The 13,787-nt window shown below is 47.5% G+C and overlaps 1 protein-coding gene across 1 annotated transcript in view; it reads right to left on the bottom strand.

The window, feature by feature from the left end:
* The window catches only part of BMAL1 (basic helix-loop-helix ARNT like 1), a 104,017-nt gene that overhangs the window by 66,330 nt on the left and 23,900 nt on the right, over window positions 1-13,787 (bottom strand). Inside the window, exon 2 of the mRNA XM_065881807.1 lies at window positions 6,507-6,579. The gene's annotated coding sequence lies outside the window, so the exon portion shown is untranslated. The remainder of the gene's footprint in view (window positions 1-6,506; window positions 6,580-13,787) is intronic.

Genomic DNA, 13,787 nt, shown 5'->3' with positions numbered 1-13,787 from the left:
TCCTGAGCGTGTGCAGGTCCAGAGGAGCAGAGGACAGGTGAGGGCTCTGTCCTGGGGGAAGAAAGGGGTCGACTTCTTTACACAAGGATGAGGATGGGTTCACAAGGTGGAGGAAAGGCAAAGGGACAGACCCAGCTAGGGACAGATGCTTCCTTAGCACCACTAGCTCTGACACGGAAACAGGAGGGGAGGGTGCAGGCTAAATTGTGGGGACCCCCCCCCCCCAGGGAGTTCATGTTCACAGCCCAGACTCTTGTGATGCAAGGGGCAAGGAGATCTGGCAGGTAAGTGGCTGTCTAGGCAGGCAGGTGAGTGGCTGTCTAGGCAGGCAGGCTGTCAGTCAACTCTGCCCTGAGTGCCTGCCTAGAGGTCAGGCTCCTGCCGTCCTGGGGCTTACCAGGCTGCCCAGTGGGAGAATGAACATTCATTCATCTATAACCACACAAACAAACGTAAAATGGCCTCTGGGGTGAGTGCTGAAATGAGTGGGAGGATGGGCTGCTGAAGGCCTGGCAGAGGGGCCTGCAGAGTAGAGAAGAATGGGCAGAAGCACAGACCCAGTCAGGCACCTGGGGACAAACCCTGCTCGCATGCCCACAACTGATCTGGGCCTCAGTTTCCTTGAAAGATATCTTTGGGGTAATAATGATAACCCTGACCTCAGCCAACACCTACTGAGGCCCTAATACTAAGTGGTTACCCACCAAGCACTTTGACAATGTCTGCCCCATTGTGGGCAATCAATAAGCAGTATAAAGTGATAACAGTAATGGTGATGATAAGACCTAGGTTTCTTATCAAGGTCAGGGAAGGCTTCCCAAGAAGAAGCAAATCAGCTGATATCTGAAGGCTGAATGGGCATGAACCAGGCAAAGCAGAAGGAAAATGAGGGAAGAGCTTCTGGAAAGTCCCTGAAAGGGAAAGCAGCAGCATCATCAGTATTTCCAGGCAAGGAAAGCAGCCCCAAGTGCCCGCTGGAGCACCCTGGTCAGTAGGATACGTCTGTGTTGAAAATGGCTTCTGCTTCAAGGAAGCCTTCCCAGATTACTGTGAACCCCCAAAGAAAACCTGCATTCCCTGCACAATTTCCCAGTTCTGTGGCAGAACCAGGAAGTGAAGGAGAGGCAACAGCATCAAACTGAAAGCCCCACATGAAAACATGAGAAGGTACCAGCTAGCACCTAGGTGCATCACAGCAGCTCCCATGGTAAATACAAACACAGACCTGGCATCCCTGTGCTCAGAGCTTCTTCCTATTTGCTACTCCTCAGTATTCACTGAGGACTTTACAAGGTTCCAAATGAAGATAAAGATGCTGTCGGGCACCTCCACAAAGGACCACCAGCTATCCTTATCCCCCAGCCAGAAAAGCACTCTCAGCTTGAATGTGAAAGGGAAAAGCTGTCAGTGGTTAGCAAGAATCATTATTGGCTAATTTAGGAAACTTGGGATTCATCCAGGAAGCTGGGTGGACCTCACTCCTCAGCATTCCTTGATGGACTATTTTTCACTTTGCATTGCTTTACTATCCCATCAACAACGGGAGTTAAAAATAAAAAAGTCAGGGGCAAAGAATATAGAGAAGATATATTCCCGAGGCCTCAGCAGGCTGAGAGATGCAACAGGCAACCACAAACCCAGGCCCACAACAACCTATCCTGCCATCAAAACTGAGAAGCAAGGAGGCCCCACCCAACTCAATAGCCAATGAACCTCCAGTTTCAAATACATTTGATCACGTTATAAATCTGTTGTTTGGCTGCACAAACAGACTTTGCTATCCTCACTCTTTCAACAAACACTTCCTGAACCAGGTACACAGTGCTGGCACCGAGAACCCAGAGATTGTGTGTGTGTGTGTGTGTGTGTGTGTGTGTGTGTGTTCCCCACCCTTAAGGAGCTCAGTTTACTGAGCATAACAGATAGTAAATCAACAGTTACGCCAATAAATGTTTTGGGAGAGAGAGAGAGATGCAGGGTGTTCTGGAAGCCAGGAGGAAGGTCACCTCCAGGTCACAGCGAAGTGCAGGGTGGGGAAAGAAGGTGTCCAGAAAATCAGAAACTTGACCTGAGTTAGCGAAATGGGGAGCAGGGGGTGGGTCATTCCCAGGAAAGGGCCCAGTTCTGGCAAAGGCACCAAGAAGTGATGGCTGTTGAGAGGCCGGGCTGATGTGAGAAATACGGGTTAGGGAAAAGGTGAAACAGGGAAGGTGGCCAAAGGCCAGTTACGAAAAGACTGCAGGCCCGCTGAGGGGGTTTAAGCTCTATTCTATGAGCAATGAGGAGCCCCTGGAGAGTTCTAAGCAGGAGAAAGTCATGACAGATGTGTGAGTTAGAAACATGATGCTGCTGGGAAGTGGAGGTGGACTGAAGGAGGACAGAAGTGTGCCCGGGAAGACCAACCAAGAGGCTGCTGCAACAATCCAAATGAGGAGTCCTAAGCGAAGGGGTGGGCAGGGAGTGACAAAGTAGAACATGGGCTCTTCCAGAAAAGGTGACCAATGGAAGACGACAGTTGAGGGAAAGGACAAAGCCAAGGGTGACTCCTGCAGTCGACATGACTGAGGGGGTGTAGTCCCACCCCAGGCAGGCACCACAGGGAGACAGACACACTGGGTACCAGGCGAGGGCTGAGTTGGAGGTGCCCACAGGATAGGAGCGAGGAAGGAGGGCTGGGCAGAGGTTCTGGGCTGGATCTGCAGATCTGGGTGACTTCAGGAGAGAGGTGAACAGTGGATGAGCTCACCGCGGAAGAATACTGGGACTGACCAGAAAGGGATCAAGCAAAACCTTATTAAGCTAAAGGTAGAGAAAAGAGAACCGGCACAGCAAGCTGCGGAGTCGAGGTCTACGGAGTTGGAGGAGAACCGGGGGGGCGGGGGTGGCAGGCCAGACAGAAGGGTGAGCTGAGGAGAGGGGCCAGGAGGGGAGCGCTCAGCCCTGCCAGAGGCAGGAGGCTGCTCTGGCCCCAGGAGGGAGCTCTCGCTGTGGGGAGCAGTTAGCTGGGCGTTAGCAACCACAGCCAAGCAAAAGAATTAAAACAGAGTGGACGGCTTAGACGACATATCTGCAGTCACCCCGAAGTGCATTATTATGGCTTTTTTCAGAGGATTATCCTGCCTGCCTGACCTCAGACTGCACATCTCACCTGTCTATTCTGTCTGTCTCCCCTGCCAGCTCACCTGCCTCACGAGGACAGAACCTGTCCTGTGTCACCTGCAAAACTGCAGTGCCGACGGCAGTGCCTGGCACACAGAGGTGAAGCTCCTTGTCCCAAGTTGCCTGGCTCACTAGAAACAACAAATATTCAATCAGCACATGCTACACGCCTGATACCAGGCTGGATGCTGGGGGTACGGAGGGAAACAAGTCAACGCAGGACCCTGGCCTCGGACCTTGAAGTTGGAGGTGAGCAGAGAGAGATGCAAGTATTTAAACAAAAAGTAGATTATAACTGCCTTAGAGCTAGGACTGGAACCTGACTGTCATGCCTTCTAGTGAGATTTCCTTTCCAAGCCCAAACCTGCTACCTTCTCCAACTAAATGAAAATTTCAGCAGGGGAAACAGTTAGTGTTTGAAGTTTGGCCTTAGTCTCCCCCAAGGATCCCATACTGCTTCCACACTTTTAATAGACTCCTAAGGAGCAGAAATACCCACCACAGCCTCTGAATATTTAACCTTAAGAACTCATTCTGTCTCCAGTCCTTCTAAGTAAGTTAGAGGAGAAATTCCAGACCCAGGTGGGAGAAAACAGAAAGTGGCCTAAACTAAGGGGGTCAGATAGGTCTGGGTTCAAATCCCTTGTAACCTCAGGCAACCTCTTGTGATTTAATTTCCTTATTGCTGAAGTGGGAACACTAATTCCTCTTTCACAGGTGGTTGCAAAGATGAAATAAAATGATACCTACAGAGTACTCGGCACCATGCCTGGGATATAGTGAGACTTCACTAAAAGGAGGCTCCAAACCAGTTCCACCTGTTGCTTGTATGACTCCATCTCTAACTGCTATATTTGCAAAAACCAAGCAAAAGACTACTCAGAATTCAAACCAAGGAACATACACTTGAAATGCTCGGAACATAAATTGCTATCTAGTTGAGCGACTTGAGGAATTATCGCAAATTCCCATACTTGGGCAGACTCTGCAGTAAGGAGTTTAATTTCCGTTTCTTGCTCTACCCTATTTTCTCCTCCAACTCAGGCAAATGCAACTATTTCCCCAACAGATCACATCTTGTCTCATGGCAAGGGTCCAAACATGGGCTAGATTCCGTTGGTGCAAGTTATGACAGAGCTCAGAACACCACACCTCAAAGAAAGCATAAGAACGCAATCACAAGCCCAAGGTACACACAAACTCCCAAACACACTTGGCTCCAGAGAAGGACAAGAGAACCGGTCGTGGCTTGCTTTGCTTGCCTCAAAGCTAAAGAAAGGGTTATTTTGGCATGCAGACGCTGAAATCTTTGTGTCTCCGTTCTTTTACCATCCAACTCTCCGTAAGTGGTCACTTTTACTAATGTATCTGATTCTTTACCTGTCATTTATGATGGACCCTGTGCAACCTGGCTTCCTCCGCCCTTCCCCTCTCCCCACATCTCATTCTCAAGGCCAGCGGTAGCCACCTTGTCACCAATTCGGCAGCCTTCCCTCAGGTCCCTTCTCTGTGGTCTCTGCTGTCCCATCCTCTTCCCTTCCTGGGACTCTCTCCTTCAGCCCTCTGCTCATCATGGGGAGAACTTATTAATCCTATGGTTTCTGTTCTACACCTCTAGACCTACCCTTCTCAGCCCTGGCTTCAGCCCTGCATTTCTTTTTTTTTTTAAAGGTTTTTTTTGATGTGGACCATTTTTAAAAATAAATAAATAAATCTATTTATTTATTTTTGGCTGCGCTGGGTCTTCGTTGCTGCGCATGGGCTTTCTCTAGTTGTGGTGAGTGGGGACTACTCATCACAGTGGCTTCTCTTGTTGCAGAGCACGGGCTCTAGGCACGTGAGCTTCAGTAGCTGTGGCTCACAGGCTCAGTAGTTGTGGCTCGCGGGCTCTAGAGTGCAGGCTCAGTAGTTGTGGCACACCGGCTTAATTGCTCCGCGGCATGTGGGATCTTCCCCGACCAGGGATCAAACCCGTGTCCCCAGCACTGGTAGGCAGGTTCTTAACTACGGTGCCACCAGTGAAGTCCTGATGTGGACAATTTTTAAAGTCTTTATTGAATTTGTTACAATAATGCTTCTGTTTTATGTTTTGGTATTTTGGCCACAAGGCATGTGGCATCTTAGCTCCTCAAGCAGGGATCAAACCCGCACCCGCTGCATTGGAAGGTGAAGTCTTAACCACTGGACTGCCTGGGAAGTCCCCAGCCCTGAATTTCTAATTGCCTACTAGACATATCCTGTGGATGAATCAGTACCATCTCAAATTCAGTGTATCAAAAACTGGACGCATCAACTACCCTTCTCCATCCCCAATAGCCACATTTCTGTCAATGTTACCATTGTGAACTATCAAGTTTAAACTTTCATCTTCTTTGGCTCCTGTCTTTAAAGTCTAAGAAGACCATAAATCCTATCATTCTTCCTTTGCAATATCTCTCCTATTGGACCTTTTCTCCATTTTAAGCACTGTTAACCACATGACCTCACACCTGGATTGCTACTGCAGCCTTGGAACAGGACCCATGCTTCTTGTCCAGCTATCAGATGAATGCTCCTAACATGTTACTCCGGCCATTTCACTTCTTTGCCCCAAATAACTTCAATGGCTTCCCACTGCCTTCAGGACAAAGTCCAAGTGCCTTAGCCCAGCACAGCATTCAGGGTCTAGAAAAGGAGTGGGCAAACTAGAGCCCACAGGCCAAATCCGGCCCACGACCTGTTTCTGTAAATAAAGCTTTTTTGGAACACAGCCACACCATCATATACATATTAACTATGGCTGCTTTCCCACTATAATGGCAGAGTTGAGTAGCTATGACAGAAACCATATGGCCTAGGAAGCCAAAAATATTTACCATCTGATCCTTTACAGAAAAAATTTGCTGACCCTGGTCTAGAATAGAATAATCAACCACCAGCAGATCCTAAAGAAGTTCTTACTCACCACTCCTTTGGATGAAGTTTTTGTTCCTGTGGGTCTTCTGCTGAGCCTACTTTCTTTACATCTTACACCCACCTTCTCAAGCCTGAAAAGCTTATTTCACTCCCCCCCGGACTTGTCCATCCTTCAAAATGCAGCCAAAGCTGCACCTCTCTGTGAGGCCAGCTGCGTCCATCCCTTGCACCCCTGGGTGTTTCTCCTCTGGCTTCTCCCTCTGCACCTACTGCAGAAACCTACAGTGGGATCCACTTCTCCTGTGGATCTTTTCCACCTATACTGTAGGCTTCTCTAGGGTCCAGGCTTGGTACCCTTCACAGAGCAGCACCAATGATAACTACCTTGCCCTTCATTCCAAATACCAATCCTTGACAGCATAATTTGGTAAGAAGGCATCAAACAAACTTACCAATGAAGGCCTAGCATTCCACATTTGAAAAGTTAAGCTTGGGTCCAAAAGCATGCACTCTAGCCAGCACCACCTAAAAGCCAATGAAATAAGAGTTTAACTTTAAAAGAGAATATTTACATGTTTTCTTTAACTTTACAACCCCAATAAGTTTTGATTTACTGTCCTCCCAGGATGTCTATCTCTGCTTCTCTGCCTAGAAAATACTGCTCATCCTTCAAGTCCACTGGACAGCCTTTCCCTGGAAGCCATCCCAGTGTCCCAGACAGGCCAGGCACCCTCCTCTTGGCTCCCATGGAACCCCGGTGAGACATTTATGGTAACATGCGGTACAATGTAGCATAATTTCTTATTTGGGAATGGGGTCCCTAGACTGTAGGCTTATCAAGAGAAGCGATCTGAGAAATTCACCCCTTCCCTTACCTCCAGTGCCTAGAATACTACGGGCATTTAGACAGTCCTCAATAAATATTTGTAAAATGGGTGGAAAAATAACCTACTCAATTCATGAACACATGCCCAGGCATCTAAACTTCTGCTAGGCCGCAATTTTCATCAGAGAAATGCATGCTTCAATCCCACTGTTTTTAATAGGCAACGGGTTTAACAGGAAGGATTAATGAGATTAAGCTTCTAAATGCACATCTCTGGAATGACACTCCCATGGGCAGAAACCTTTAGAGGCTCCCAGAACCTAAGAAGGCAAGCCCAACTCCACAGCCAGGCTGCCAGGCCTGCAGCAACTGGCTCAGCCTGAGTCTGCAGCCTCAGCTCCTGTGATCTCCCCCAGTGGATGCTTCAATCTAGACAGATAGAACTGGTGCCCAGACCCTTCTCTCAGCATTCCTTCCAGCTGGATGTCTTCCTCCCCTTCTCTCCACATGATCTCCTTCTACTGCAGTGACTTCCATTTCAACATCATATTCCCAACCAAGGTCATGGTGGGGCTCAATAAGATTTTTTTTCCTTTCTGATTTTGTGTGTGTGTGCGTATGTGGTGGTAAAACACACATGACGGAATGTACACGCTCAGCCATTTTTAAGTGTGCAGTTCAGTGGTGTTACATATGTTCACGCTGTTGTGCAACTACTACCATTCATCTCCAGAACTGAACCTTTACACCCCTTAAACAACAACCCTACCTTCTCCCTTCCTCTCAGTCCACGGCACTCAAAAAGTTTTAGTGGAATGAATGAATGAATCATTGAACGAATGAAGACATGAGTTAATCTGACCTCAACCCTCCCCACAAAAGCCAGAAGTACTGTCTGTTTCTGCTGGGCTCCCACGATACCACGATACAAGATATCTTCACATCTTTCTCAGACTTGTTTCAATGAATCTTAAATGACCCTTTTTTGCATACCTGTATTCTCCTTCAAGGCGGGAACTATGACTTATTTGAAAGGCTAAGCTTGGTTCGAAAGCATGCATTTAGCTTCTCCTCCATGTTGTTAGATCCAAAGGGTGAGTCTGAGTCCTCCTCTTACAGCTTTTGCTACCAGTGAATCATGCCCTCTTGTTTGACTACTCTCTTCACTTGGCTTCCAGGCTAGCACTCTGGGTTTTCCATCTACCTCACTGGCTGTTCTTTCCCTTTGCTGGTTCTTCCTCATCTCCCCACCTCTTAATGTAAGAGTGCCCCGGGGCTCGGTCCTAGTTCTCCTGTCTTCTCTGTATTCCTTCAATCACCCCCTGGGTGATCTCACCTAGTCTCATACCACCTATAGACTGAGGATGCCCAGATTTCTCTCCAAGTGCAGACCTCACCTCTGGACTCCTGGCTAATATATCCTACTGCCTGTTTCAGGTAAGATGTCAAGTGGACAGGAGGTCTGTGTGAGATGTGTTCCATGTCTCAAACTTGACACGTCTCACACAGACCCCTGATCTTCCCCCAGACCTGCTCCTCCAGAATCTTATCCATCTCAGTTTAAGGCCATGGTCTTCCAGTTGCCCAGGCCAAAGATTCGGAGTCATTCTCGTCTTGTCTCGTCTCTTTCTCTCTTATTCTCTATCCAATCCTCTGGTTTTTACCTTCAAAATATATTCACAATGTGACCATTTCTCACCTCCTCCACCACTACCAGCCTAGATTATTGCAATAGCCTCCTAATTGGTGTCCCTGCTTTCCCTGCTTCTATTTTTGGTGTCACTCCCACTTCCACCCATAGCCTATTCTCAATACAGGAGGGAATCTGTTACAACATAAGTCAGATTATGTCATTTCTTTGCTTAAAATTCTTGCAAGCCTTCCCAGCAAGGACAATGCCAAAAGGATAAATGTTTCCAGAGCAGACCTGCAGGCCCCGGGGCAGCAATGGGGGAGACAGGGCCTTCAGGCCTGCATCTTCCTCCCAACCATCTATTTCTCGACTGGCAGTCCTGACACACCTCCTATTATCTGATTCCTTAAAGAAAGGAAACTTTTAAAGGGATAAAAGTAGAATCAATCAGCTTCCTTTTCCAGTTAGGACACCACAAGAAGCCAGTAACACCCACATTTCTTAAGAAGCAATAAGAAAGATATGTCGAGTCTGCCACCACTTAATGACTAGTTTCCAAAGAGAAAGCTAGCCTCTCAGGGAACAGTTGGTGCTGGTGGTGAGTCCTCCTGAAGCACCCCCTGCCCCCTCCAGCTGTTCACCACGCCCTATTTGCCTAATTGTCTCCAGACTCTGTCCCCCTCTTCAACCTCCCAACGCTGTGGCTGGAGGGTGAAGTCCAAATGACATAAGAATCCAAGGACTTGAATTAGCTCAGGTCTCATCTGTTCTCCCCAGAACTACAGCAGCAGCCTCTCTACCAGTCTCCCCAGCTCTACTCATTTACTTATTTCCAACTACAACTTTACACAGTGATAATTTTAAGAAAACCTAAATTTGATCAAGTCCCCTGCTTTAAAACTCTCCAAAGAGTTCCTACATTGCCATACTATAAATTCTTCAAAAGATATCATACAGTGAACCATAGTAAATATTCTTTTCTATCTTCCGTAGATGCTTTTCTTCTGCCTTCTTCCTTAGAAGTCCTTGCTTGCGAGCCCCCTGGTGGCCTAGTGGTTAGGATTCCGAGCTTTCACTGCCATGGCCCAGGTTCAATCCCTGGTCGGGGAACTGAGATCCTGCAAGCCGTGCAGTGTGGCCAAAAAAAAAAAAAAAAAAAAAAAAGGCCTGCCTTGATCTAATGGGGGTGGGTAAACCAGTAAACCATCTGGCTCAGATTAGTCTACTCCCTGCAACAGTGATAGGTCAAAAAGGACAAGCACATCACCCAAGCTGGGCCAACCATAGCCTTTCTCTAGGATTAATATATGGATGCAGAGAAAGGAGTTCTCCCTTCACTGGAATTGGTAAGTGGGAGCTGTCAGCAGTGGTGCCCCCCAGGGAGGGTGGCCTGTCTGCAGTAGGAAAGACTGATATCAACAGACAAAGAATGTAAGGTGCCAGATAGACCACCAGCAGCATCAACTCCCATTCCAGAACCTCTTGCTTTTGTGAACTCCTACAGCACCCTTCCCAGTTATGGAACCAAGAACTACCCACTTATGCCTCAGCTAGCTGGAGTCCCAACAGGCCCACCATGACGTTTCCTGTATCTGTGCCTTTCCCCACAATGTTTCCTCTGCCCAGAATGTGTGCTCCTTGGGTTTTACACAGCAGCCAGGCTTACTCTGCGGAGCCGGCCCTGAAGGGAAGCACAGTTAGTCCAATCTTCCGGTCATGCTCTAAGAGGCCTAGAATATACCTACTCTGTTACACTTACACCACTCCCCTAGCTCCCCAATCTCCTAGCTAGTTGCCCAAGCTAGAAACCTCAGACTCACCTGGTCCTCAGACTTCCTCGTGGCCCGCATGGACTCTCCCTTCTTCCTTTCTGCCCCACGTCTGCTGTCGCAGTCCAGAAATGCATCCTCACCTCCCTGGGCCCAGGCACCAGCCTCCGGGTCTCTCTGCCACTCCCCTCCCCATCCCTCCACACTGCTGCAGAGTTGAACCTCCAACATCCCTCCTGCCACCTACAGAGTCAAACCCCTGGCGTGAAGGCCCTTCACACACTGGCTTCAACCCAATCCTCTAATTTCTCCCAACCACTTCCACTTCCAGGAGGATGCAGTAGACACACCTTTCCCTATTCCACCTGCTGTGCACAACAAAACCCCCTGCACATGATATGTAAAACAAACAAGAGAGGACTCTGATAGGCGGAGTGAAGAAGGCAGACCAGTGAGGGGCCTCAGGCCCGGAGGAAGGACGCCATGGTGAGTGGCCTGCATTTTCTTTTTGCCTCACTTGGAACGGAAGAACCTGGAGATGCCAACAAGCACAGACGAAAAAGGCTCCAACGAAAGCTTGCTGCCTCGAGCAAGATAGACAACTTTTAGATAGTAACTGCCCTATATCAGCCAAACACCACAGAAAACCCCATGGTCCCACCCACACCCATACAACAAAGTGCAAACGACATGTGCAAAAATCATCTACAGCTAACCATACACTTAATGGTGAAAGACTGAATGCTGCCCCCCAGGATTAGGAATAGGCAATGCTGCCCACTCTTACCACTCTTACTCAGCAAAGAGCCAGCACAAGAGGCAACAAACGGAAATAAAACAGATTGGAAAGGAAGAAATCATCTGTATTTGTAGATTATGTGATTGTCTAGATAGAAAATCCTGTGGAATATACAAAAAAAAAAAAAAGCCTACAACTAATTAGTGAGTTTATCTAGGATGTAGGATACAAAATAAAAACTCAATTGTTTTTCTGTATACTAGCAATGAACATGTGGACACTGAAATTAAAAATACAGTACCATTCACAATCACTAAAAAAAGAAAAAGAAAAGAAAATGAAAGAAACACTCAGGTGTAAATATAATTTCTTCCAGCAAATCACTGTATGATCTAGCCACGTGGGTCTACTCTGTCCAGAGGGCAGAAAGAGTACATTTGTTTCCCTCTCCAATGAAACCAAAATACCCAGCCAGTGCCCAGCACCTAGTAGGCATGCAATATTTGCTGCCACAGCTCATACCCTGCTCTGTTTAAGACAGACTTTCTTCCCCTTATGCTTCTAATGGGAGCGCCATCTACTAAAAAATTCCATCTCTCATTTCTGCCTTGGCGGGTCATGATTGCCAAGTAAGAACCAGGAAAACTGCTTCCGCTTCCACTCCCAAACACACTTATATTCTTACATTACACACAGCATGGATTGGAAGTGCCCTCTGCAGGTATCTCTTGGTTACCCAGGGGGACACTGGGTCCCTTCCACATCAGTCCAAGGGGCCCCAAGACTCAGTCCAAAGATCCCAGGCAATGATGTGAGACCATTGCCAAAGTTGTTCCATCCAGGCTCTGTGCTGGGAGGAGCTACAGATGTCCTCCCTCTGTCTGAAAGCTCAGTTGTGGAAAAGAATTGCCCATCTGTGCTAAAGAAAGTACTGTGGAGGAGAAGAGGCTACGCGAGATACATCAGGGCCCAGAGGGCGTCCAGATATCTTTTTTCAAAAACTTTCCCCCTCTTTTTACTTCTGCAGGTAGAAAGTGAGTCTAATAGTCATTAAGCAAAAGCCAAAAATCTCAGAACTATCCCAATTCCTTTCTTTCTGTCACACACCACCACCAATCCCGCAGCAAAACCTGTTGTTCCACTTTCAGAATAGATCTCAAATCCAACCACTTCTCCGCACCTCCACCATCACCACCACTCTGGACCTGGCTGCTCTCACCACTCACTGGATAACGAACGGCAACAGACTCGACTTCTCTCCCTGAGTCCTCCCTCAACACAGTAGTCATGGTGAGCCTTTCATGATGCAACTCAGATCAGTCACTCACAATGCAACCAAGTCCTGACAAGGACCTTAATGGCCTGGCCCCCTTCACTTCCCTGCCTTCACTTTCCACCATGTCCTCATCTTCTCCTTGCTCCACTTCAGCCACCTTAGCCACCTTTACTTGCTGTTCCCATGCCTAATGCTCTATCCCAGTTAAACCCACGACTCACTTCTTCCCCTCATTCACCACTATACTATGAGTTCACCAAAACTCTTTTTTTTTAACCTTGTGAGCACATGGCTGGACTACATTTCCCAGCCCTCCTTGCAGTTAGGAGTACACTGAGTGTGACTGAGTTCTGGGTGGGAGGAATGCATGCTTCTTCCAGACTGGCCCATAAAAACCTCCCCACAAAGTCCTGTCTCTTTTTCCTCACCCTCCAGCTGAATGGAAAGGAATCTGAGGGCCTTGAAGAGGGCAGAGCCACAAGACAGAAGAAGTGTGGGTCCCTCAATAACCACCAGGAAGGACGCCTGCTTAACCAGGAGCAGCCACGTTGGAACTTTTCTATATGAGAAATAAAAGTTTTCTTGGGTTGATATGCTGAGATCTGGGGGGCTGTTTGCTACTCAACCTAACAATTTGGTCTCCTTCTCAATGAGGCCTTCTTTGATTGCTCTATTTAAAATGCTCCCAACGCTTCTTAGCTGACTGCCTTGCTTTCTTTTTCTCCACAGTCCTTATTACCATATAGCGTACTGTATATTTTATTTATTATTTTTTTCTCTACCTCCCCAAATTTGAATGTAAGCTGAAGGCAGGAATTTTTGCTTTTTTTTGTCGTATCCCCTGGGTCTAGAACAGTGCTTGGAATGTTGTAGACAATCATGTTGTTGAATGAATGAATGGACTACATGGGCTCCAAGGTCAGAAAGGCCTGGGTGGAGGCCCTCTCTGCCATTTACTACCTGTGTGACCTGGGGCAAGTTACTCTCCCTCTGTAAGACTCATTTCCTTCAACTGTAAAATGGGGGTAACAGTACCTTCTTTATAGGGACTGGGAATAATTAAGATCATGAACATAAATCTTTCAGTATAGTGCCTGGAAACAGCTCAGGCTCCATACATGCTAATTACCAGCACTGTCAACTCAAGGCCAGAGGACAAGACTGGGTGTCAGGTGCTGGCAAAGTCACTGGTAGGGACACCTATCAGAGAGGAAGAAACTGAATGGCAAACACCTAGGTAGTGAAATTCAAGAATTCCTAAAAGTTCTCAGGAAATTGCAAATGATCAGAAAAACATGACAACTGGTGTCAGGGGTGATGAAAAGTCTGCAGAAAAGCACTGCTCTGGAGAGAGCACAACCCCAATGATGAGAGATCACTTTGTGTGTTTTAAGAAACAATTTTCACAGCAAAGCTCCAGAAAAGAGAGGCCTCTTGCATCATGAGGACAAGGTAATAAGGCTATAAAAATGGAACTCAAATAAACGACA

The sequence above is a fragment of the Phocoena phocoena genome, chromosome 8, assembly GCF_963924675.1.
Source record: "Phocoena phocoena chromosome 8, mPhoPho1.1, whole genome shotgun sequence".
Lineage (NCBI taxonomy): Eukaryota > Metazoa > Chordata > Mammalia > Artiodactyla > Phocoenidae > Phocoena > Phocoena phocoena.
The sequence above is the reverse complement of the archived record's forward strand: the minus strand, read 5'-3'. Positions and strand labels throughout refer to the sequence as shown.